Source organism: Chiloscyllium plagiosum, chromosome 12 (genome assembly GCF_004010195.1).
Source record: "Chiloscyllium plagiosum isolate BGI_BamShark_2017 chromosome 12, ASM401019v2, whole genome shotgun sequence".
Taxonomy (NCBI): Eukaryota; Metazoa; Chordata; class Chondrichthyes; order Orectolobiformes; family Hemiscylliidae; genus Chiloscyllium; species Chiloscyllium plagiosum.
This window is the reverse complement of record NC_057721.1, coordinates 57,666,426-57,693,094: the sequence shown is the minus strand read 5'-3', so window position 1 is coordinate 57,693,094 and position 26,669 is coordinate 57,666,426. Positions and strand designations below refer to the sequence as shown.

At 39.2% G+C, this 26,669-nt stretch overlaps 1 protein-coding gene across 4 annotated transcripts in view; it reads right to left on the bottom strand.

The window, feature by feature from the left end:
• Positions 1 to 26,669, bottom strand: part of LOC122555303 (transmembrane protein 45B-like) — a 104,257-nt gene that overhangs the window by 50,719 nt on the left and 26,869 nt on the right. Inside the window, exon 3 of one of the 4 annotated variants that reach the window (XM_043701158.1) lies at positions 11,028 to 11,088. The exons of the other annotated variants lie outside the window; for them this stretch is intronic. The gene's annotated coding sequence lies outside the window, so the exon portion shown is untranslated. The remainder of the gene's footprint in view (positions 1 to 11,027; positions 11,089 to 26,669) is intronic. 4 annotated transcript variants of the gene reach the window in all.

Below are 26,669 nucleotides of genomic sequence, written 5' to 3'. Positions count from 1 at the left end.
ATCAAGAGTGGACTGATGGGGCAGTAATTATCTGGGCTGGATTTTTCCTGTTTTTTGTATACAGTACATACTTGGATAATTTTCCACACAATCACATAGATACCAGTGTTATAACTGTCCTGGAACAACTTGGCTATCGGAACAGCAAACCTGAGGCACAAGAAATGCCTCCAACCATTTCTTGATTTCATATGAAAGGTATTGGATTAGCTGAAGACTAATAGCTGTGATGCTGGGGACCACTGGATCATCCACTTGGCACTTCTGACTGAAGATTGCAGCTTTTGCTTTGATGCAACTCACCTATGTATGTACTGTGCTGCCTTTACATATTCCCCATCAGTCAATTACATCCATCTCCTTATTCCCATCATCCATTTTCTCCTCTGCTTCCCTCTCCTATGGTTTCTATTGACCTTTCCTTCCAATGATTGTCTCTCTACCATGTGCTCCAATGACGCGGCTAAATTATCGTTTCTTTCTTGCTTTGATGTTATGATCTAATTTCCTTTCTTCTCCAACCATTTAAACACTTAACACTGTTTTAAATACATTTTTCAAATCCTCTCTAATTCATTTTTTATCTGGGATAAAGCTTTTAACTGTCCATCTTGAAAATAAAATAACTTGTTCTGCTTGCATTTATTTCTGTTTTCCTCTTTGGTTGTTAGTGCAGCTAGACTAACTTCACATAAAATGGAAAACACTGGAAATATGCAGCAGGTTATGCAGCAGTTGTGGAGAGAAAAGCCAAGTCAACTTTTCAGGATAGTAGACAGACCATCCATGACATTTCAGTTGTGTTTACCACTAACTCTACTCCTTTCTCCACAGACAGTATGCAACAAAATGAGTATTTCCAGTTTTTATATTTTTATTTCATATTTTCTGCATCTGCAGTGTTTGCTTTTGGCTGGCGTATAAAATGATCCTTTAATTGCATTCATACAAGAACGATATGTTCAGCTTCTGATCATAGCTCATCCAAAAGCCACTGAAACTGACCCAAACTAGCAAAAGATGTTCTTGTCATCACCAGAATCTATTTTCCAATGCCCTCTTTACTAACAACAACATTCTATTTAAACTCCAATTCCTCCAAACCTTATCACCTGTAACCTATCTTGCATAAGAACTATTTCACCTCATCATGTGTACTCGCCAATTTCTAATGTCTCCCTCATTCGCAGCACACCTTGTTCATAAATCCCTCCATCCCCTTTTACTAACCTGAAAGCTCCCCAGGTCTCGCAACAACTGTGGCTACTCTATGGTTAGTTTCCTTCTGCTTGACAAGTAATGACAGTCTTCATCATTTTTTTCCTCCTGGTATGCAATACCTCTTTCTTTCCAATATGAAATGACTCATCTAAATCATCACACATTGCCATATCTTTCCCTGCATTCAAAAGTCTAACTGAAACACTTCCAACCATTTCCTGTAATTTTTGTTTGTTTCTGCAGAGGTATGACAATACACACTACTCAGGAATGAAATGTATTATAAATAGTTATATTTGACCTACAGCGCGGCATGGTACAAGTTACCACCCTTACGTGACTTCCCAATTTGTGGCTGGGGCTGGTGTCGATTGCAAGTTATATTGAAAGGGTACTTTATTTTGAAGGATTTGTGGTTGTTGTAGTTATAGAGTTACATTAACAGAATCTTGGAAGCTGGAGTACTTGGTCACACATACAAGGAGAAATATTACTTTTAAAAGAGGTAGCAAAATGTAAATACAAAATGGAGTACCCTTATTTATTTTATCAACAAGAAGCAATTGACAAATCACAGTGTTCCTAGTTCATATATAGCATGCATTCCATCCCTTTTCTCTGTTTATTCCATTGGTGGTTTTCTTATGTGAAGTGAACACTTCAAGAAAGAATCATGAAATTGATGAAACTGCCAAACCATGTTGACCCAAGTAAATATTGCAGCATTTCTAAATATGTTCTCGGATTTTATGATATAGCATTTAGACATCATCTCTTCTTTGACTAGGTCTACAGATTTCTTAAAGACCTTTGCCAACAATACATACGTCTGACCTTTCACTCCTGAGTTAGGAAATTCTTTGATTCTGCGTACTTGACTTGGGAGCAAATATTCAGGAGGAAATTTCTTTTTACCCTAACTTGACTTGAGAGGAACTCCTCCAATGGCTAGATTTTTGTTCTGGGAAATGGTGCTAACTGTAATCAGGCCTATCACCCTGAAAACAGTGTGAAGGTACCCGTGGGGACTGTCCAGTGCTGAGGTAGGCTGTTTAACAGGCTGCAGGGCTTGGTTCCAGTTACAACAAAAGCCATTAGGCTATATGACCCCAGTCCCCTTTGCCTTCACACTTTCCATGCTCATTCACCCAGCACCCACTGCAAGCTAAACTCAGAAGCCATAAATTAGATGAAATAAAACATAGTTCTAAATATCAAATACAAATTTCACATTATTTTTAAAATGTATTAACTTAATAAAAGCACTATAAATACATTTATATCTCTTAAAGATCCCAATCACTTATCAAAACAAAGATTTGTATTCATAGCACCATTTTAAAAGCAGCCTAATGGCTTTGTAACCTTTCAGAGCTTTCAATCAAATTGTGAACTTACAGCACACATCTCCCTCACCTTCCCAACACCACACATGTACACTTGATAATAGTAGTCATGAGTAGTAATAATAGTAGTTAGTAGAAACAGTCAAGCAATACTACTCAACTGAGACACACAGCAGGCTGTTTTTATTCTCACAAACTGTAAACAGTTGAGGATTAAATGACTTGATAGCCTGACAGTTCCACAGATCTCATCCATCTTCTTTCTTCACTCATATCTTGGCAAACATTTGGGTAACAGAATCTATAACTGGCCACAATGCAATGATTGCTTCCATTTTCTGTTTTGCTCCAGCCCTTTTCACTCCTTTCTTTTGTCTTTTTTTTAAATCGCTGCCTAATTTCTTTTCTTTGTCTCGGGAACACAAGCTTGACCATGAACAACTTGAGCTTTGTCTTACAGTTGTATCTTACACTGGAAGTGGATACATTGTAAACTGATTCGAAGTCTATGATTATCTTCAGAAAATATGATTCATAAGTATTCTTTGTGCATCACACTCCCCGGTTTAATAATGGCAAAGCAATGATTTGCTGGTTGGTAGGGTACAGAATTATGAATATGGAAGTACTGGAAATATTTAATGGAAATAAAACACAAAATATATGCCTTTGACGAATACTGAGAACAATAGGAGTAATTAGAATTTCCAAATGCTCTAAATCCAAACACATCAACTAAGTAAACATTCAAGGTACTACCTCTTCTCAGAAATAATTAGATCCTCGTTCTGAATAATGACAGCTGGACAGTGATGCTTCCCAGTATATTTTTAGTGTAATTAGTTATCAGGCGCACAGCATTTGGAAAAAATTGGCACATTAAATGGAACAGAGAAGCTCATGAGATTAAAAACAGCATAACCAGGCACACCTGTGCCTAACAATTAAAGTACTCCTGTATTTGATCATATGTAATAGACAGAAGAGCAATCTGAAATAACAAGCAGTCTTGAGGGTTCATGAAAGCTAACAAAACAAAACTAATGCAACAATTTTATCTTTGTAGGTTTTGACTACCAAGTTTCCAAATTTACGCATGTATTAAACTATTAAAAATGAACAAATAATGGTCTAGATTTTTTTTGTCTGAAAACAATGTTGACGCTTACAGTCAACTTCTAGCTGCCATACTAGTTGAACATTAAAATTCAAAACTTATTGTTCAACATACATCAATATTCCATATGTTGCACAAAAATGGCATCTTGCTCTCTGGATGCCCCTTAAAATTGTATTGAATAACAAGAAGATCTTTTATAAATGTTGCATACATGGATTAGACTTGGCATAAAAACGGTTTGTACATTCCAATCTAAACATCACTTCAACAGTATGGTAACTTAATTATACCACACAAATAGTCTCTTTGGCACTGAAAATTAACTTTCACAAATGCAAAGCTTTGTTCCTCAAATATCATTGGGAGGATTTATAAAAATGTAAGATTTTTTTAATGCTTTCTTTCTGCCTTTTTTTATCTCTCTGTCTTTGTTCAATCTTACCCTCACTCTCATTGTTCTACTTTTAGTGACTGCTTTGACATTGAATTAGATATTGTAGCACACAGTATCAGATTCAAATCATACTGTCCAGCAGCAACTTGTTAAGGGGATCCACACTTACTTTCCTTGAACAACAACTCTGTGCAAAAACGTAGAGAAGCTTCAAGTCAGAAATGTGGTTCAGAATGAAGTCGAGCCATTATTTTTTGGAAATTCGTTATGCTAAGTATGTAAGTAAGGGGTGTGTTTCTGTAGTGTAGTGGTAATAACGTTCACCACACACACAAAAGGTCTTGAAACCAGGCAGAAACAGCCATGCTCCTTTGCTATCTGGGTGGCACAGTGGTTCAGTGGTTAGCACTGCAGCCTCACAGCGCCAGGGACCCTGGTTTGATTCCAGCCTTGGGTGACAGTCTGTGTGAGTTTGCATAATCTCCCCACGACTGTGCAGGTTTCCTCTGGGTGCGCCAGTTTCTTCCCACAATCCAAAGATGTGCAGGTTAGGTGAATTGGCCATACTAAATTGCCCATAGTGTTCAGGGATGTGTAGGGTAGGTGCATTGTAAGGAGTAAATCTGGAGCAATAGGGTAGGGGAATTGGTCTGGGTAGGTTACTCTGCAGAGGGTTGGTATGAACTTGTTGTGCCAAATGGCCTGTTTCCATAATGTAGGGTTTCTATGATTTCTAACATATAGCTAAATTTGGGGGATCTCTTCCTCCCCAACAATTTTTCCCTAATTTATTCATTTGTCTTGAATATGAGTTTAATTGTTAGGGCAGACATTGGTATGCATTGTGCCAGCTTTGTTGTCATAAAATAGATGTCGAGCACATCAATGGAACAAAATGATTGCAAGCACCCTACCTGCAAGTGAATTGCTAAATTTTCAGGAACACCCTAAATTTTCAGTGATCACACATAGTTACAACAATGTGATTGATTTTTTTTTAACAAAGATAGGAAAGAAGTTTAAAATATAACAGATTTTACAAGAGGTTTCTGCTTAACAAAATTAACAATCAAGACCAAAAGAAGGCAGGAAATAGGGTTCAGGTGATACAGCAGCTCCAATCCCAGATTGAGTAAATGGCCAAGTGGAGAAGATAGTAATGAATAGGAGGATCCTGTCTGATGCTACATGGTGTACACCTCACGGGGCAGCAGAATAGCATGCTGAAAAAGGCACAGTAGAAGAATATTTGAGGGCACCATAACTACACAGGCAGCATGATTTCTAACATGTATATAGAGTACAGGAACCCGAGCAGAAGATGGCACAGTCCCAAATGTGGTTCCCCACTAACCTGTAAACTCGTTATATATGATCCCTGTAACTATTCACAGGTAGCTGTGCCTCTAATTGGAGACATAGGCAGGAAGTTGTCATTATGTAGGTACAGTCTGTGCCTGTGAAGCCGACCAGCATTGAATGTAAGTAACATGGGAAGACAGGACTTATGAGCAATGGTAGGCTATCCAGTCCTTCAAGCCTGCTCTGCCATTCAATAAGATCATAGCTGTGTTCTCAACTCCACTTTCTTGTCTTCCCCCATAACTCTTGTCTTCCTTGTCTATCAGAAATCCATCCAACTCAGCTATGTATAAGTTGAATTACCTATGCTCCACTATTTTCTGGCAAGAGAAGTCTTGAGAAACAAACCTCTCAGAAAGGGATCTCTGTCCCAAAAGTGTGCTCCATTATTCTTAAACTATGTTCCATGGTGTTAGTCTCTCCAAAAAGGGAAATATTCTCTCAGAATCTATTTCATCAAGTCTATTCAAGCTATTATAGTTTGTAATAAGGTCATCTCTAAATGTCAATGGAGAAAGAGGGGAAAGGTGAAACTGTCCAACTTTTCTTTATAAGATAATCACTTCATATCAGGAGTGAGCTGAACTAACCTTCTCTGACTTCTTTTAAGTTATTAATGCATGGGAAGTGGGTATCACTGTGATCAATTTTTATTGTCCATCCCTATTTGCCCTTGAAAAGGTAATGGAAAGCCATCTTCTTGAACCGCTGTAGTCCTTGAGGTGCAGAGCAAACACAGTGCTGTTAGGAATGGAGGTCCAGGGTTCTGACCCAGTGACAATAAAGGAACAGCAATATAGTTGAGTCAGGAAGATGTGTGGCTTGGTGGTGAACTGCTAGGTGGATGTGTTCCCATGCATCTGCTGCCCTTGATCTTCTAGGTAATAGAGGTACTGAGTTTGGACAGTGCTGTCTTACTAGTTTGGATGAGTTATTGCAGTGCATCTTATAGATGGTATGCATTGTTGCCACTTTGCACTGATAGTGAAGCAACTGAATGTTGCAAGTGGTGGGTTGAGTGGCAATAAAATAAGCTGCATCAAAATCTAGAGGATGTTGAGCTTCTTGAGTATTGTTGGACATATACCCAACTATACAAGACGCAATATTCCACAACACTCTAGACTGTGCCTTAAAGCTGGTGGGCAGGCATCCGGTAGCTCAGATGTGAGTTACTTGCTGTAGCAAGTCTAGTTTCTGGCCTACTCTTGTAGCCGCAGTATTTACACTGCTGGTCCAGCTCAGTTTCTGGTCAATGGGTATAAATCCAAGAACATTCAGTGATGGCAATGCCATTGAACAACAAGGGTGATGGCTATATTTTCTCTTGTTCACTTCTCTCTTATTTTCTTGTTGAGATTGGTTATTCCTTGTCACTTGTGTATTGCAAATGTTACTTGGCTCATGCCTGAATATTGTTCAGATCTTGCTACATGGGCTGTTTCCAGTATCTGAGGCATTACAAATGGTGCTGAATATTATGTAACCATCAGCAAATATGCCCATGTCTGATTCATATACTGGACCGAGATCACTCTGTATCCCTAAATTCAGCAATTTCTTTCCCTTGAACAGTTTACTGCTTTTCCACTTTTCCTTCCAAAGAGGACAAATTCAATTTTCCCACAATGTAGTCCAACTATCCAATTTTTGTCCCCTCATTTAACCTATCGACATCCTTTTGCTGTCTCTGTACCTCCTCTTGACAATTTTCTTTCATATTTATCTATCTTGGAATAATCAGTACATTTAGCCAATAAGGTAAAAACAATGACTGCAGATGCTGGAAACCAGATTCTGGATCAGTGGTGCTGGAAGAGCACAGCAATTCAGGCAGCATCCGAGGACAGGCAAAATCGACGTTTCGGGCAAAAGCCCTTCATCAGGAATAAAGCTAGACATGTCTCCTTTATTAGTTGCTTAATATATAATGAAAATACACAGTGAAACCACAATTTCTTTGTGCTAAAAATTGCAATGAGAAAATCCTTGGTATAAAGTCTCCTGAAAACAGGAAAGAAATGGGAACAAAAATCCAGAAATAGTCTCAATATTCTGCCACTAACCTTATGATTAGGCTCTTTAAATATAGTGTTGTAAAGAATGGAGTTCCTGAATATTCATTTTACATAGTTGGTGAAATAGCTGAGCATCAAACTGGGCTAAGTGCCAAGAATTCTGAATCCTGAATGATGTCATGGGGTTTATTTACAATATAAAAACTGAAAGAACTGTGATGCTGTAAATCAGAAACAAAAACAGAAGTTGCTAGAAAAATTCTGCAGTCTTGCAGCATCTGTGTAACTCTTCTTCAGAATAGTTCTGTGGAAGGGTCACTAAACCTGAAACATTAACTTTGATTTTTCTGCACAGACGCTGCCAGACATGCTGAGCTTTTCCAGTAACTTCTGTTCATTAAATATAACAACTTATGAACTTCTGGTTTGTAACACAACTACAAAGTTGGACACAGTGCTAAGGGGACAAGAGATCACCCCAGCAGATTTTCTCTTTTTTACCAACTCATTACATATAGTTCATCCCTAATTATTGAGTGCAACTGGAAAATCTACACTACTCAAATCCACATTTCAAACATTTAAATTTTGATGTGCCTTTGTTCTTTAATTTGCAGTCAATTCTCTTTATTCCTCCCCTTTGCTGTACCTCCAGACACAGTAGACACCTCATTATTGAGTACTGAATAGGATTAGTTGCTGAATAGTGTATCTAAGTGTTGGCTAGCTCAACATCAAATTCTTCATATCTCACTTTTTTTTGTTTTATGGTCATTAAGATCAATGTTTGTCCTACATTCACCATTTTGTCTAATAGCAGGTGTCTAAACTTGGTCTCTCTCAATTAACTGTCAGAGCGTTATTACTACCTTAATTATCTTGACAATTAATTTTTATTTCAAATTATTTTGTTATTGTCTACAAGTCTTTGAATACCTATCTCATTCTTGTCTAGCAGTTAGCTGTGTTTCAGGATTCCTATTATATAACAACCATGACGTTTTTATTTAGTTCTCTCTTCTCTTCTGTGTGTACCAATGTGATGAAGTAAAAGGACACAGTTCTACCAAATCTTTAATTTACTCTAAATCACTCTGACAAAATTCCATTGTAAACCCTCTGAATGTTAATGTATACACAGCATGAGGTACTCTATAGCTGTGGGAGTGAAGTCCAACATTAATATTGGACTTACTTTGAATTCACAGCAATTAATGGTGGCATGGTGGCTCAGTGGTTAGCACTGCTGCCTCACAGCGCCAGTGACCTGGGTTTGATTCCAGCCTCAGGTGACTATGTGGAGTTTGCACATTCTCCCCACATCTATGTGGGTTTCCTCCCACAATCCAAAGATATGCAGGTTAGGTGAATTGGGCATGCTAAATTGCCAATACTGTTCTGGGATGCCTAGGTTAGGTGTATTAATAAAGGGTAAATATAGAGGAATGGGTCTGGGTGGGTTACTCATCAGAGGGTCAGTGTGGACTTGTTGGGCCGAAGGGCCTGTTTCCACACTCTAGGGAATTTATAAAAAAATCTGATTAGCAGCATAATACTTGAATATCTTTGAACAATAATAACAGCTTTACACTAAAATAGGACTTTAGAATGTGCTGCATACAATCATAATTTGTTAATGCTGCTCACACAATGATAGTTTGTAGAGTTTAGTAGCCCACGTTTTAGTTTTAGTTTCAGTCGATCCTGTCAAATTTTTGCCTAATACCATATGGGCTTAGCAGTTATCTGTGCCAGATGACTATGACAGAAAAATCAAGCATTTAGACTTTCTGTGACTGGCTGTTAGATGGAATGAAAATAGAGTCGGACAGATGAAAATTAAAAACTACTCTCCAGCATCCTTCTGTCACCTGTTCCAAGAAAAAAAACATTTATATTATTATGGGTAAGTGCTCCACCCAGTAACATCACTGAATACTGACAAATTTACCCAGAGATGATTCTAGGACAGACACAAACAATGCTGTACATTACGAAGGAATATGAACACTAATAATGTTACAGTCAGCAAAATGAAAGGCTCTGGAGATTTGTATTTTTAAATAGTAAGTGGAAAAGTTGAGAACATAATGGAAAAAACGTTCTAGAATACACTAATCCTGCAGGTAGTACTATAATGTATTACTGAGGTTGTCTTAAAATGTTATTCATTTGCAATCAGCTCCCTTGCCACAAATGGGTCCACAAATGCTAACAGCCATCCAGTGTATATAATTAAAATCATCACTTTTAAATGTAAGCACCTGCTGTGGAATATTTAGTCAGAGAATAAAAAGGGAGATTACACAACTAAGGTTCATATAATGGTTCCCTCACATGTACATTATATATGTTTCTTTCATAAGAAAAGGTTTTTAAAAGATGATTTTTAAAACATTCTCCAACCCCAAAGGGATACTGCTAACAGTGAAGGCAACAGCCATGCATTGCATACAGCAGGACCTTAGGAAACAATGTAAGGAAGCATTGTAGTCACATAATTAGGAGAGAGTTAAGGGAAATGTGAGACTGTACCTGTTGCCTACGGCTAATGAGTGACCTTTCTTTCTATTTGAGTAACTTATTTATTTCTGTTGTATCAGCCTCAACAACATTGTGAAAATAAAAATTGACATCTGGTGATGCAAAAAGATCTCTCAGGAAGCTACTGAAAATGAAAACATCTCTAAGAAATTAATAGCTAGCTGGGAACTGCAATGACAACAATCACATAAATTGGTATAAATGAATATCACTTTCTGTGATGTCTCAGATTCAAGTGATTTTCATCCAAATTCAACTCCCTCCCACCCTGCACTTTTGCATTTAGCAATGGTGAGAGTATAAGAAGAAGATATGCAATATAGTTTCCACATTTTAAAATCTGAGAGTCACCAAAAGTATGGGATGTAGAGACTTGGAAAATGTTAATGATAGGGTCACATCTAAAATAAGTCATCAGCATCCTGCTCATTATGTGGCCAGATTTAATACTTGGCAAGTGGGAAGTTGAAGCTGGTGGTAGGAGAAAGGAGTAAATGATCCATGGATGTTATCCTCAGCAGTGAGTAACTGGAAGTTCCTGGGCACTCAGGGGATTGGAAGGTGGAGTGCACTGGAGAAGCATTGGACTCCATGAAGGATCTGGAGGATTCTACTCCACATGGTCCTCAAGAATTATAGAAGAATTGATTTTTAAAGACTTGTTTTGGCCTTTTATGGCCAGCTTGGCATCACCCACTGTGCTTATGCTGTTGGTCAGATAATGAGTACTGAATGTTAAATAGGGCTCCTCATGCCTGTAATAGCATCCTCATTGATGGCACGATGCACCATGGTAAAAGTTATGGTGGATGAGACACAGCAGCTTAAAACTGGCAGCCAGAATTTTCAAATTTTAACTCCTCTCATATGCTATTCTTGCTAGGTTCGACAGAGAACTAAGGAGCAGTTGTTCCTGTCCTCATTTCAGTAACAATAACAAAACTGTGTTCTCACATACATTCTTAGCCAATGTGAGCATATGTTAAGAAAAACAACAGCCACAATTTGTATTTATATTGTACCTTTAACATTACAGACCAGTCCGAGGTGCTTCACAGGAGTGTTGCGCATTCAAATTTCACACTGTGTGCAATAAAGAAATAATAGGGAATATGAGCAAACGCTTGGTAAAAGTGGAAGTTTTTGAGTCTTAAAGGAGGAAGAAGAAAGCAAAAGTAAGAGAGGCTTAGGAATGAAATTCTAACATGTAATTTTAACATTACAGACATTCAATTTTGTCAGTTATGGTTTCAAGTGTTATGCTACTATGCATTCAGGAAACATCACAGCTACTGAATCAGTCAAGCAAAGTTTGCATCAACTCTGTACCAAATGTTTCTGAGTTATATGTGTTTACACCAGGCAACTGTAATGAAAGCAATTCATTTTGATTAAGCTAAATTTGCAGATATTGTAGTTCGAGATAATCAACTGTTTAAAGTAATGGGATGCTGGAGGCCATAGTAAAGCATACTATTCTTTGAAAGCAGTACCATATTTCTCTGCTTCAAATATTAATGTGATTGTCCTTTAACAGATGTAATAATCTCTGCTGACATAGAGTCAAAGAGGTCTAAAGCACAGAAAAAGGTCTTATGGTCCATCCAGTCTGTGCCAGTCAGAAACTATTATCAATCTGATCTAATCCAATTTTCCAGCACTATGTCCACAGCCTGAATGCCTAACTTTTACAAGTGAACCTCAGAAGCCTTCTTTAAAATTATGAAGATTTCTGCCTCTACCACAATTATAGGCAGTGAGTTCCAGATTCCTACCGCCCTCTGAATGAAAACAAATTCCTCATATCCTCTTTAAACCTACTGTCCTTTATCTTAAATCTATGCCCTGCTCATTGATCCTTCCACTACTGTATCATTTACAGTAACAATTTTAATCAGCAGCCCATTTAAAACCATACTCCAAGCATTTCCAAACCGATTAGTCTTTTCTGAAAAAAACATCCCATCCAAGTCCTTGTGTTGGTGTCAGTTACAGAACTTTTGTGCCTGGTATCTCACAATGTACAAATCCTGTTTTGGATTTATTACCTATGCTACAATTGATTTCAGTACATCACTGGCAGCAATCCCTCGCTAACAAATATGATTGTTCCTTGGAAACTCCATGTCACTGGTCATGGGTTCCATGGGTCCTTGTGCGGCTAATGTGCCCGATCATATAGACACATCTCCGACTGCATATTTGGCAGCTGGGAGGTGGAATTAGTTGTTAGCCCTGTGATCACGGGCGTTCCTTTCTCTGGCTCCTTTTACATACTTCCTTTTGTCAAAGGGCATTTTTGAAGCATTGTGGTCCATCGTACAGGAGGTTCCTTCAAGTTAGTTTCTTCTGAATGAGGGTCTCCCATGGGTTAACATCTCTAAGAAATGTTCATTTCTGAAGGGAAGACTTTGGAGAGTCTTTGAAATGCTGGGCTGGCTGGCCCAACAGAGTTAGTTTCAGATGATCAAGGCCTTGACGCCGGTACTAATAGCTGCTTCAAGGATGCTGATGTTAGTACGCCTTTCCTCCCAGCTGTTTCATTGATGCTACTTCTCAAGGGATTTGAGGTGGCATTAATCCAAGTTTCAGAGCTATACAGAAGAGTTCAAAGGATGACTGCCTTATACAACAGGATCTTGGTATCAGCACAGACTTTACGAGCATCAAAAATTCTCTTCCAGTATGAACTAGTAACTGTGAATGTGTAATCAAGTAATGTTGCGTTTTCATCATTATTCTCTTGGATTTATTCTGCTCCTGAACTAGTTGCAGTTTTTGATTATCAGAAAGGTAAAAGGCACAAGGGAAACATTGTGATGAGGGAAAAGAGGCAATGAGTGAGCTCACAAGGTAGAAAGAGGTGCATTGTTATACCATGCATCTTGCAAGTCAAAGTAGAATGTGGAATGATTAAAACAGTGGAACGTCAAAGGAAGGATTACTTGTGAGTATCATCAGCTTCAATAGTTTCAGCCTCATTAGCATGCACTGCTCCAATTCCATCTCCTCAATGGGGTTAGAACAGACAAGACAGACTTGGCTTTCTCCGGTTAATTCCCACTGTCCCAGGTAGTATACCATATTAGCTTACAAGAGAGATGGAATGAAATCAATGAGATTGTGCAGTCTGTGTGATGTGTTTGTCATTATCAGTATGTGCGACCTGAGAGATCAGGTTGCAAAGCTTGAAACAGCACTAAGTGTATAAGGGTACAGTGGAGCATATCAGTGATAGCTATGGGGTTAGATTGATGGGACTGTTGTGATCTGAGCAATGTCTCAGGCTAGTGATACCATTTGAGAGATATGTACTAAGATGTAGCTACTGACTTTCACCACTTATATGAAGTTATTGAACTTTTGCCAGTAATGCATACAGGCCCTCAGGGTTAGACATTTGGTACAGTCCTAAGAACCTAGGAACATAGGGACAGGAGTAAGCCATGCAAACCTTCGAGCCTGTTCCACCACTTAATACAATTATAGCCGATCAAACATTTCAATCCACTTTATTCCCATACACTTTGCACAAATGATAATAAATAAGTATCAATCTCCAATTTAAATATACTCAAAGATTGCACCTCTGCAGTCCCCTGGGGTAGGGAATTTCAAATATTCACAACATTCTGATGAAAAGATTTCTCCTCATCTCGGTCATAATTGCCATATTCCTTATTTTTAAATGTTGTCCCCTCGCTCTGGACTCACCCATCAGGGAAAACTCCTTACCTGTAAACACCCGGTATACCTTCAAGTGTTTTCTAGGTTTCAATGAAGTCACTTCTCATTCTTTGAAACTCTAGGAAAGACATGCCCAGTTTGCTCAATCTCTCTTCTTAACATAGTCCCACCATGCCAGGAACAAGTCTAGTGAACCTTTGTTACACGCTCTCTATGGCAGTCATATCTTTCATGATGTGAGAAACAAAAGCTCACTCACTTTAATAATTTCAGTCCGAGACAAATATTTGAACAACAGCGTCGTTTTATTTATACACCTATAGGTGGGTGCTTTGTCTAATTACCAGGTAAGACAATGACAAAATGCACAGTATATCCCAAAACACCCTTGCAATTTATACAGTTTCTTTTCCCATATGTTTTCCTTATTCCATTGTCTGTTCCCTGCTTCGCTTACGTCACAGATTTCCTTAAGACTTATCCCACAACTTCTGTTTATCCTGTCTTGTCCGTGACAAACTCTTATCTCTGACTCCCATAAGGGTGTTTGACGTCAGTCTATTGTAGATTATTGATTAGGCATATCTTTTCTTCTATCAGCATCTATTTCCATCCAGAGGCCACTTTGACCTCTTTGATTAGGGTTTGTTCCTGTGTCTCCGTGTAAGGGGGAAACAGATGCTTTCCTGTTTGCCCATATATCCACCATTGTTCTGTATTCACGTCTCATGCTAACATATCCTTTCTTTTTGCTGAATATGTATTTTCTCATTCCTGTTCTGTATCAGAATTTATACTTGCAGAAATAACATTAATTCATTTATATCCCACAATGAGATAAGGAGGTGAAAACTATACACAGTACTCCAGGTGCAGAATTATCAAACTCTAATACAATTGAAGAAAGACTTCACGACTGCTGCACTCAAATCCTCTTACGATAAAAGGCAAATATTAGCCTTCCTCTTAGCTTCCTGCACTTGCATACTAAGCTTCAATGCCATATTGACAAGGATGCAAGTCCCTTTGTATATCTAAACTTTCCAATCTCACACTATTTAAGAAATAATCTGTACATTTGTTCTTCCAACCAAAGTGGATAACCTCACATTTCCACATTATATTCCACCTACCATGTTCTTGTCCATTCACTCAGACTGTCCAAATACTCTTGAACACATTTTACATCTCCTTCATAGCACACATTCATACTTAACTATGTATCATCTGCAAATCTGGAAATATTACATTTGGTCCCCAACTCCAAATCATTGATAATATATGAATGTGTTGGGCTCTTCTGTCATTGATTATGGGGATATTGGTGAAGCTGCTTCATCCAGTGAGTTGTTTAATTGTCCACCACCCCATTCATGACTAGATGCAGCACGACTATAGAGCTTAGGACTGATCCTTGGTCATGGGATTGCTTAATTCTGTCTATCACTCATTTCTTATGCTGTTTGACATGCAATTAGTCATGTTTGGTAATGTCACCAGATTGACACCTCATTTTTAAGTATGCCTGGTGCTGATATTGGCATGATCTTTTGCACTCTTCACTGAACCAGGGTTGACCCCTCCCTTGATGGTAATGGCTGAGTGGGGTATATGCTGGGCCATGAGATTACAGATTGTGCTGGAGTATAATTTTGCTGCTTGTTGATGGTCCATCGTGCCTCATGGATACCCAGCCTTGAGCTGCTAAACATGTTGAAGTCTGACTCATATAGCACGATGGTAGTGCTGCACAAGATGGAGAGTACTCTCATTGTGAAGACAGGACTTTGTCTCCATAAGGACTGTGTGGTGTCACTCTTACCGATACTCTCATGGACAGGCACATCCACAGCTAACAATTGATAAGGATGAGGTCAAGTATGTTTTTTTCCTCTTGTTGGTTCCCTCACCACCTGCCACAGACCCAGTCTAGCAGCTATGTCTTTAGGATTGACCAGTTCAATCAGTAGTGCTGTTGCCAAGCCACTGTTGTGAAATTCCCCAGCCAGAATACATTTTGCACCCTTGCCACGATCAGTGTTTCCTCCAGGTGTTGTTCAAGATGAAGAAGTACTGATCATCAGCTGAGGGAAGATGGTGTGTGGTAATCAGTAGGAGCTTTCCTTGCCCATGTTTATCCTGAAACCCTGAGACTTCATGGGGTCTGGAGTCAATGTCGAGGACTCCCAGGGTGACACCATCTAGACTGTATGCCACTGTACCACCACATCTGTGGGATTTTGCCTACCAGTGAGACAGGACATGTTCTGTATAAGACTCTGGTGGGGCCGCATCTGGAGTATTGTGTGCAGTTTTGGTCGCCATATTATAGGAAGGATGGTGACGATGGTGTCTGGGACATTGTCTGTAAGGTATGATTCTAAGAGTATAACTGTGTCAACTGTTGCTTGACTAGTCTGTGAAATAGCTGTCACAATCTTGGCACTACCCCCCAGATGTTAGTAAGGAAGACAGGGTTAACAGAGATGTTTCTGCCATTGTGTTTGTTGGTGCCTAGGTTGATGCTGATTTTATTTCTTTATTGAGACTTCTTAGTGATTTGATACAACTAAGTGGCTTGCTAGGCCATTTCAGAGAGTAGTTGAGAGTCCGCTACATTGCTGTGTGTCTGGAGTCACATATAGGCTACAGCAGATGAGAATGGCAAATTTCTTTTCCTGAAGGGCATTAGTGAGGCAGATGACTTCTTCCGACAATTGACAACAATTTTATGGTCATCAGTAGATTCTTAATTCTACATGATTTTTATTGAATTCAAATTCCACAATCTGGTGAGGTGAGATTCAAATCGGGTCCCTAGAACATTTGCTGAGTTTCTTAATAGTCAAGATTAGAGTGGTGCTGGAAAAGCACAGCAGGTCAAGTAGCATCGGAGGAGCAGGAAAATCGACGTTTCAGGCAAAAGCCCTAGCCCAAAACATCGATTTTCCTGCTCCTTGGATGCTGCCTGACCTGCTGTGCTTTTCTAGCACCACTCTAATCTTGACTCTAATCTCCAGCATCTGCAGGACCCACTTCCTTTCTAGATTAATAGCCTAATGATAATATGTCTAGGTCATCAATAATTTAAAATAGCCCTTTGAAAACTACCCATTGTCTCTGTGCAGTCATGCCCTTTAATGTATTTTCCCAACTCAGCTCAGCCAACTTGTGTGTCGTGTGTTCATAATTTCCTTTATTCATTTCTAATACCCTCGCTTCAAATTGAACTACTTCACTTTCAAACATAATGTAAAATTTGATCATATTGTGGTCACTCCTCTCTAATGGTTCTTTTGCAATACAATTGTTAATTATCCCTTTTTCATTAGAAAATGCTACATACAAAATAGCTTATCCTCTCATGTCTTCAACCTACTGCTCTAGAAACCATCCTGAAACTTGTGCTCCACAGTTTTAGTGCTTGACTGGTTTGCTCAGTCCACATGCAAATTAAAACCATAATGATTAACAATGTTGCACTTGCTTTAAGCATCTCTCATATTGTGATTTATACCATGCCCCATACTTCCACTACTATTTAGTGGCCTATAAGTAACTCCAATCAATGTCTGCTGTTCCACCCACGAGCACCAGCTCACTTGCAAGTAGCACCAGGAGTAATCCTGAAGTTTCTGCTTTTGAAATTCTGCTTTCTAATTTCCTTCCTAACTCCCTGAATTTTGCCTTCAGAATCTCATCCCTCTCCCTGCCTATATGTGGACCACAACATCTGGGTGATGTCCCTTCCCCAGAAAGATGTCATGCAGCAAATCTGTGATATCCCTGACCCAAGCTCCAGTTATCTGCTTCCATTGCATTTTAACTACATTTAGAAGGCCTTTCTGGATCCATGCAGATAGAAGACATCTCTCTTTTTCATCCCCTCCACCAACACCTCCAACAACAGCTGAGAACCTTGAAGCTTGTTCTATCCTCAATTGTGCAATTCTTCATTATTTCCAATCTCAGTTTCACTTCTTAAATGACAGTCAGCACCTTCACCAGCCACAATACACTTGCATTTTAAGGCATATATGTTAGCTTTAAGCATTTTAGGTGGGTTTAAAGAGGTAAGACATTATGATTTTCACTGGTCAGAGAGTCGATAGAGCACTGTGGACTCGTGTTCTATGTCAGGGTCAAGTGAAATCGCTGACAAAGTTGACTCATGGTGATCACTCAGGAAATTGAATTTTCCAATGAGAATTCATCAGCATCTGAATCTCACCAAAAGAGTCAATTAAGGTGGAGAATTTGAGGGAGAGTTCCAACTTATTTAAGCTTAATAATCATGCAGGATGATAAAAAAAATGCTGCACCAGCCCTTCAGTAACTATTGAACTAACATCCAACTCATCAGTGACCTCTTAACCACACCTCCCATGAACCCTCGCATGCCAGGATCCCTGATACAACCCATCTCCCACTCTTATCCAACTCCAAATCATCCTTCAACCTAACCGTGCCATACCCAACACCTGCCTCCTGGCATCTGATGCCCCCCAAATCTGATGCCATCTCCACTTCCAGCCCAAAGCTCTTTTAAGCCATTTCTTCACCCTGGCCTGATCACTCCATAATCCCTGATTCTTACCCTGAAACTCAACCAGCTTGACACTCAACCTAGCCTGACAACCCCCTAGCTGATATCCTTCACTCTGGCCCGAACTCTAGCCTGGCATTTCTCTCCCCACTGAACCTATCTGTTCCCTGACTTGAACTGACACTCCTCAAAGCAATCCTCTGTCTCCTGGCCCAAGACACTGATTGATGGAGGGCCCACTCTCAACCACTTTAGCAGTCCCCCAGTATGTTAGGGCTTTACGGGTGAGTTTCTGCTAGGCATATTCGCTTTTGATCCTTCTGTCTGGATGGGCGGGGGTGGGGGGCCTATGAATCGGGCAGTGAGTTATCCACCCCCACCCTTCCCCTCACTTCGCCAAAGCATCCCTGGATATCAATGATTTATTACAGCGCTGGAGAAATTCGATCAGCATGTCTTCACCCCATTCCCATCTGCCAGATTCAATAGAAGGGCCATCAAACAAATGCTATTGTTGTTCAAAGCCAGCTCCACAAGCAAATCTCTTGCAAAATTAATTTCAATAGGCTAGGCACTACACACCAATGACCAAAAAAACAACTTCTCTTCCAAATCCTGTTTTCTCAACCTAACACATGGCGGCAAAAGTAAAGGAAAGAAAAGGAATTAGAATCTTCCACTCCACTCCCAATATCTTACAGGATGTTGAGCCCTGTGTTTCCAAAGATCTTTGGTCGAGAACTGACCTGTTAGTTAACAATGTTGCATGCAGTTAGCAAGGCAAATGCAATGTTAGCATTCATTTTAAGAGGGTTAGAATACAAAAGCAGATATGTACTGCTGAGTCTAATGAGACTGCATTTGGAATACCATGAGCAGTTTTGGGCCTCATACTAAGGAAGGATGTGTTGGCCTTGGAGGGTGTCCAGAGCAGGTTTATGGTGATGAAGGGATTGTCATATGAGGAGTAGTTGAGGACTCTGAGTGTTTAAGGATCAGAGGGGATCTCACTGAAACTTACTGCAGAGGCCAAGATAGAGTGCACATGGAGAAGATGTTTCCTTTAGTAGGCAAGACTAGGACCCAAAAGCTCAACCTCAGAGTGAAGGGACAACCATTTAGAACCGTGAAGAGGAAGCATTTCGTCAGCTAGAGACTGGTGAATTTGTGAAACACATTGCTGCATAAGTCCATGGAGGCCAAGTCATTGAGATGTATTTAAGACAGAGATAGATAGGTCCTTGATTAGATTAGGTTACTTACAGTGTGGAAACAGGCCCTTCAGCCCAACAAGTCCACACCAACCCTCCGAAGAGCAACCCACTCAGACCCATTCCTCTACATTTACCCCTTCACCTAACACTATGGGCAATTTAGCATGGCCAATTCACCTAACCAGCACATTTTTGGACTGTGGGAGGAAACCAGAGCACCTGGAGAAAACCCACGCAGACACGGGGAGAATGTGCAAATTCCACACAGACAGTTGCCTGAGGCAGGAATTGAACCCAGGTCTCTGGCGCTGTGAGGCAGCAGCGCTAACCACTGTGCCACCGTGCCGCCCAGTAAAGGGATCAAAAGGTTAGGGGGAGAAGGCAGGAGAAACGTATCAGCCATAATTGAATGGTGCAGCAGACTCAATGGGCTGAATGGCCTAATTCTGCTACTAAATCTTATGGACTCATGAAGATCCATGGCAGACACTCATTACTCTTGATCATGTAAACTCAAGGCAACGAATGATCACACATCAAAAGCTTTTCACATAATACAAAGCACTTTGGAAAGCCGTGTGTTCATGAAAGATCCTATACAAACACAGACTTTCTTTAATTGCACATCAGAAACCCCATGTCCCTTTTTTGGGGAATATCCAATTTAGCTGTCTCAATATCTCTCCTTCACATTAGTACCAGAGGTTAATAGCCAACATATACCCTATCAGCCAATAGCCCCCAGAGACAATGAGTTTATTGTTCTCCTTTTATTGGTTTGATTTCCAGTTTGTGCTCAACTACAAGTAAAGACAACATCCTGTCTGCCGTCAGTTATAAGAATCAAGGGATTTTTTCCACTGAAAGCAGGTCATAGCCTATAAACAGCTTAGTTTTTACAGCAGCTGGCTTCAGTTTAAAAGAACTCTACATGCAAAAGCCTGCGTGTGCACGCGCACGCACACAAATCCCTCAAGGCAAACTGCATCACCATTTAGAAAGAAGCAGTAATTTCCTCAGTGGCTCTTGATGGTCAGAATAAGTCATCAATCACAAAACTGCTTCATTGGCCACATCAATCGCTCTGGCTCAAAATCATTGCTGTGCCTGGTCGCAACAGCAAACGGTTTTTTGGAATTCAAGGAATTTGCTGTTTTATTGCTCTGTGTGAGAAAGTGAGGATAGAGGTTCACATTCATAGCTGAAATGTTAAAAAATTCTGATGCACGTTAGGATGGAGTTTAAAATTGCAATTGAAGAATTCATGTACTATAAAATGAAAGGAAAAACGACCACAAGGTAAAGTTACCCTTTGGTGCAAGTATTAACAGCTGTTCTCACATCTAGATTCTTAGAAATAGGAACCTGATTGCTTTTCTGCATGCTTTTTGACTAAAAAGTAGTCACTGCTCATTTTATTTGTTCTTGGAAGATGAGTGCAGCACTTCAGCCTCTTTCTAACCGTCCCTGGGCATGTGGCAGTGAACCACCTAAAACTTATTAGACCACTTCAGAGCAAAATTCGGAGTCACACTGCTATTGGTTTGGAATCATAACAGACCAGACCTGGTCAAGGCAGTGGATTTCCTCACAAAAGGACATCATCGATCCAATGGATTTATATTAGCAACAATTCAGTTCATTTATGGTCATTGTTAATTAAACTAAGATTTGCTTTCAGATTTATTAATGAGTTGAATTTAAGTTCTCCCAACTGTAACGATGGGATTTGAACTCATGTCTCAAGAGCAATTTTGTAGGCCTCTTAATTACTAATCCAGTAAAATGACCTCAATGCTACAGTCCCAGTAATTTCTTGTTGTCTAGCCAGTCACTTTGGCTGGAAAGTATGCTTGAAACACTTGATGGGAACAGAATCAGGCTTGGCTGTGATGTTCTTCACAGCTGAGTAGACTAGGAAACATAAATTGCTAAGGTTGTTATATGAAGAATGCCTATTTGAGCAAAGGACTGAAGAACAATCAACTCAAACAAACCGTAAAGCTTGATCCCAAGCCAGGTCACTTATCCCTACAGAAAATATTTAATGGTCACACTGAGCCAAGAAAGTTAAACATTCTAGAATGTGGCTAGTTGCTGAAATATCTCGCTACTTGTGTTGATAATACTAAAAGTTAAAGGAAACAAAATATCCATGTTCTTGTGCTCTTAAAGCAATATTATAAACATCAAAAATATGTACAGCCTATGTAATATTTAGTGAATGTAATCTTATAAGGGCCTGAACAAGGAATGCGGTGGAATTGCACATGAAAAGTCCAACTTCACTTATTTGGATGTTGGCTGAAAAATGTGTTGTTGGAAAAGCGCAGCAGGTCAGGCAGCATCCAAGGAGCAGGAGAATCGACATTTCGGGCATAAGCCCTTCTTCAGGAACACATTTTTCAGCTCTGATCTCCAGCATCTGCAGTCCTCACTTTCTCCTTATTTGGATGTTGGGAACAGTACTCTGCATCTTTATCTAAGCTCCAGGTGTTGCAGAAAGATTTTCACTCGGCACCAGCGACTTGCCTATCGACAGGGTTTTTTTTATTAATGTTATTAACTGCAGATCTAGCCCATTAATACACAGCTTTTTAACAGACCATCCACCACGAGCAAATAAGATGCTGACAATTCTTGACACTGAGGTCAGAGCGGGTACCAGGTGACCAGCTCACTGGTTGTGTGAGGTAGCAGAAAGGAGGTAGTGGCACTTATGCCAGCAAAGTGGATAAGATCATTGACCCTCTTCTTACAATGCTGGACATTCCACAAGATGGTTGAGTCTATTTTATCCTGGGGGGCAACCTAGAAATATGCTGGCATGGTCTAGGCCCCCTCTGGCAGTCCTGAAGGGAGAGGAAAAACCTCCTTTGCACCCACCCTATCCACCAGACCCTCCAAGATACTGCTCGCAAAGCAGAGCACCAATTTTCCCTTACCTGCCATGTCTAGGGCAAACGTCAGGAACTGTACAGGACAGCTCTGGACTAACAGTGCTTGTTCAGGTGTCTTTTAAAGATAGTGCTGGAGCCAAGGGATACCGGTCCATTCTGAGATGTCCCAGCGGCAGTAAGTTGGTATGGCAGAATGGGTCCAAAATCAGATGACGACAGCATATTGGGGAAGGGTAGGCAGTTAATGAGGCAAGTTTAGCAAAATGTGGTAAGGAAACCCACAAAGCCTCATGGAGAGAATCCCTCTAAAAACTCTGTAAAACCTCAGCCAGAAAAACTTTTAGATTCAGCCTAATGTCACTATCCCTCTATAATAATGTGCTGTAATTCTAGTTCCAGATTTGGTTTCTCGCATTTCAGAATTAGCAATGTGAATTTAATACAATGAAAATATCAATGCAGCTAATGATATATAATTTATTAACAATTCCAAACTTTTAAAATAATTTCATAAATACAAAATGTGATTTTAATTCTTGGCTAGGAGTTGTGTGGGCAGGAGCTAAGGCAGAAAGCACATGTTCCATCAAACATACGTACATACTAACATCAGGAGTTGGCCACTCAGCCCTTCAAACCTGCTACAGCAGTTGATAATATCGTGGTTGTTCTAATTGTAGCCAAAACTCCACTTTCCATTCCCCAACAAGTCTGCATTCACAGCTATCTTATCCTCATCCCAGACTTAAATGGAACCACCCTTATCTCTTATGCTATGTCCCATAGCCTTACATCTCTCATACAAATAGAAGTATCTACCCTGTCAAGTCCCCTTGGAATCTTAGATGTTTCACTAAGATCACCTCTCATTCTTCTAAACTCCAATGGATAGAGGTTCCAATGGATACAGATCACAAACTGTGCAATGCTTCCTCAGAAGGTAAAACCCTAATCGCAGGAATTGGCTGAGTGAACCTGCTATGAACTGCTACTAATACAATAGTATAACTTTTCAATATGGAGACCAAAACTAAATATAACATTCTAGGTTTTATTTCTCCATACAACTGTAGCAAGGCACAGTAACATTTCATTCATTTTGCAATAAATGACACCATTATTTGTTTTCCTAATCACTTGAAGTACCTGCAAACCTGTGCCAACATTTTGTAATTATAACCCCCAGAGATCTTTAATCTCTCTCCATTTAAATACAGCGAATGTGCTCAATCAAACCAGTAGTTATGCTCCTGAAAATCATCACAACATGCAAAACCGCTTTATTTGAAACACATATTCCAATAGCAACTCATGTAAATGTTTGGGTTACATTCCCAAAACATCAAACAAATACAAAATACAAACACAAGGTTAACAATAAAATGGCAAAATAGACATGGAGATATGCAAAAAGGACGTCTTTAATGTTTGTACCTCAGCTGCAAGTCTGCTTCTCTGAAGGATGTGGATCTTCATCAGACCCATCTGCAGTTCTGGAAGCTAAAGGTTAAGGATCATCAGACTGATGGTACAGAAAAGTTTCACATCAGGATAATTTGATTTTGTTTCAAACTCCTCACATAGACATCTAACATTCTCCAACAGCATATTCAAAACACGCAATACATGTCTTTGATTTTGATGTTCAATCCAGGATCAGATCAGTCTTTCCAAATCGTCCACTATCTCAGGTTGTGCATGAACCGTTTGAGTTGCATTGAGTTGCACTTTTGATACTCACCTTAATTGTATAAGCATTACATCGAATTGTATGCAAAGTCAAACCAGTGAGACATGAAGATCTTTGGATATCCATGTTTTGCTTACCACGCTTGAACCTAGAGTGCAAATGTAATTTATGACTAAGTATAAATGGTTTCCTGCTTGTCTTAACGACAGTTTTTATGCTTGTCATGGTTAGAGTGCTTTAGGACCCATGAAAGATGGAACTATCACTCAGATTGGAAACCCCGAATAGGTGCTGAGAGTCAGGTATGAACCACATTATTGTTAATCTGGCACAGTTTGTTGAAATTATGGGTTGTAAAGTAAAACCATGTAAACTGTGTTAATTGGAACAATATTAATCAAGTACTGCCTGTAATATGCTTTTTTTTTTATTTATCCTGCTAAAGTTGGACAAGCTTGTACCTATCCACATTGAACTCCATCTGCCAATATTTTTTCACTCACTTAACCTATCCATTTTCATTGTCAGTATTCTTACATCCTCTTCATGACTACCTTTGTATCACTAAAACATTAGCAAGCAAACAACTGGCCCCTTCATCCAAGTCATTGATAAGAATTGTAAGTAGATGAGGCTCGAGCAATGGTCCCTGTTGCACATCATTCATTGAATTTTGCTGATCCAAAAATGATTAATTTATATCTACACTCTGCTTTCTATCATTTGATGAACTCTGTATGTATGCTAATATCATACTTCTTATACTATGAGCTCTTCTTTTGTAGTAATCTATGACACGACACCTCATCAAACGCCTTCAGGAAATCCGAATCCATCACATCTGGAGGTTCTCCTTTATCCAAGTTCATTCTTATTTCCTCAAAATACTCTAATGAATTGATCAAACATGATTTCCCATTCACAAAACTATGTTGACTCTGCATGATTGTCTTGAGATTCTCTAAGTGTCTTGTTATAATGTCCTGAACAATAGATTCCAGCATTTTCCCTATGACAGATATTCAGCTAAATGGCCTGTAGTTTCCTGGATTCTGAATTGCTCCTTTCTTGAATAGAGGAGATATAGTCACTCCTTTCCATCTAATGGTACCTTTCCAGAATCATGGGAACTTTGGAGAATGAAAAGTAGCCACTTCTTTTAAGACCCTAAGATGAACTGCATGAGGACCTGCACAAATTTGATTTCCAATAATTTCCTAAATACTCTTTCTTTGAATTGATTGCAATTGTTCCAAGTCTCCCTCTTTTTCATCCGTTGATTTACTATTATTTCTGATTTGCTATCTGTATCTTTACAGTAAGGACAGACACAAAATATGTTCAATTCACTTTCCATTTCCTTACTTTCGAGCATTGTTTCCCCAGACTCACTCACTTTACTTAACCTTTTCTCTTTCAAATAAATGTATAAACTATATTTGCTTTTATATTTCCAGCTAATTTGTTCTCACATTCTAATTAGCCTTCATTATTATTCTTTTAGCCAAACTTTGCTGTTTCTCATGTTCTTTTCAATCTACTGATCTGACACTAATCTTTGCCGCACTATATGCTTTCACTTTTAATTTGACAGTGTCTTTAACTTTCTTGTTCAGGCATGGATAGTATATCCTTCCTGTGGAATCTTTCTTTCTCACTGCAATGTATCTTCGCTGAGTATTCTCAAATATCCCCTTAAATGCCTGCTACTGCATCTTTACTGCCTATTCCTTGATCTAATTTTGCAGTTGACTTCAGTCAGCATTATCCTCATAATTTTCCTTTATTAAAGTGTAAACAATAGCTTTAGATCCATTATTTTCTTCCTCACACTGAATTTGAAATTCAGTCATATTATGATCATTGCTGTATTGGGACACCTTCACTAATGAGTTCATTAATTAATCCTGTTTTTCACACATTACCAGGTCTGAAGTGTTGACTTCTCCAATGTCTGCTATTTCAAAATTGGCAATTGTCTATTACCCATCCCAGATCTTTACTGGAAAGTTATTTACATCTTACAGGATTGGAGTAAACTTCCAATTCTACGAAGTACAATATTTCTCTTGCTCTAATTTACAAGACAATCGTTGTAATTGTCGTCCCATCATGAGGTACATCAAGCATTGACTTTGTGGCTTGTGTTTACTTCTGACAATCACTGTTAAATTCAGTCATGTGGTTATATCAACCATTTTTGATGGACTGCTTTTTTTTAACGAGATAGATATAGATAGACTGAGATAGGTAGGAAGATAGATAGATAGATAGATAGATAGATAGATAGATAGATAGATAGATAGATAGATAGATATAGACAGACAGATATAGATAGGTAGTAACGAGGCTTTAAAAACTCTGTTCATGGTATTATGTCTATGTTATCACGTATTTTGGAATTGTCTCAATCACAATACTTTACATACAACAATCATTCTGAAATGCTACAACTATTGTTCCTTAATTGAAAGCAAAGATTGCAAAACACAATCCATCGAGACAGGCCACAACCATGAGAAAGAGCAAATTGAACAAAACATATTAGGCAATGAGCAGAAAAGAAAAATGATTGCAGGTCTGAGTGATAATGGCAAAGTTTTAGTTGCACCACCACCCATTAGTGA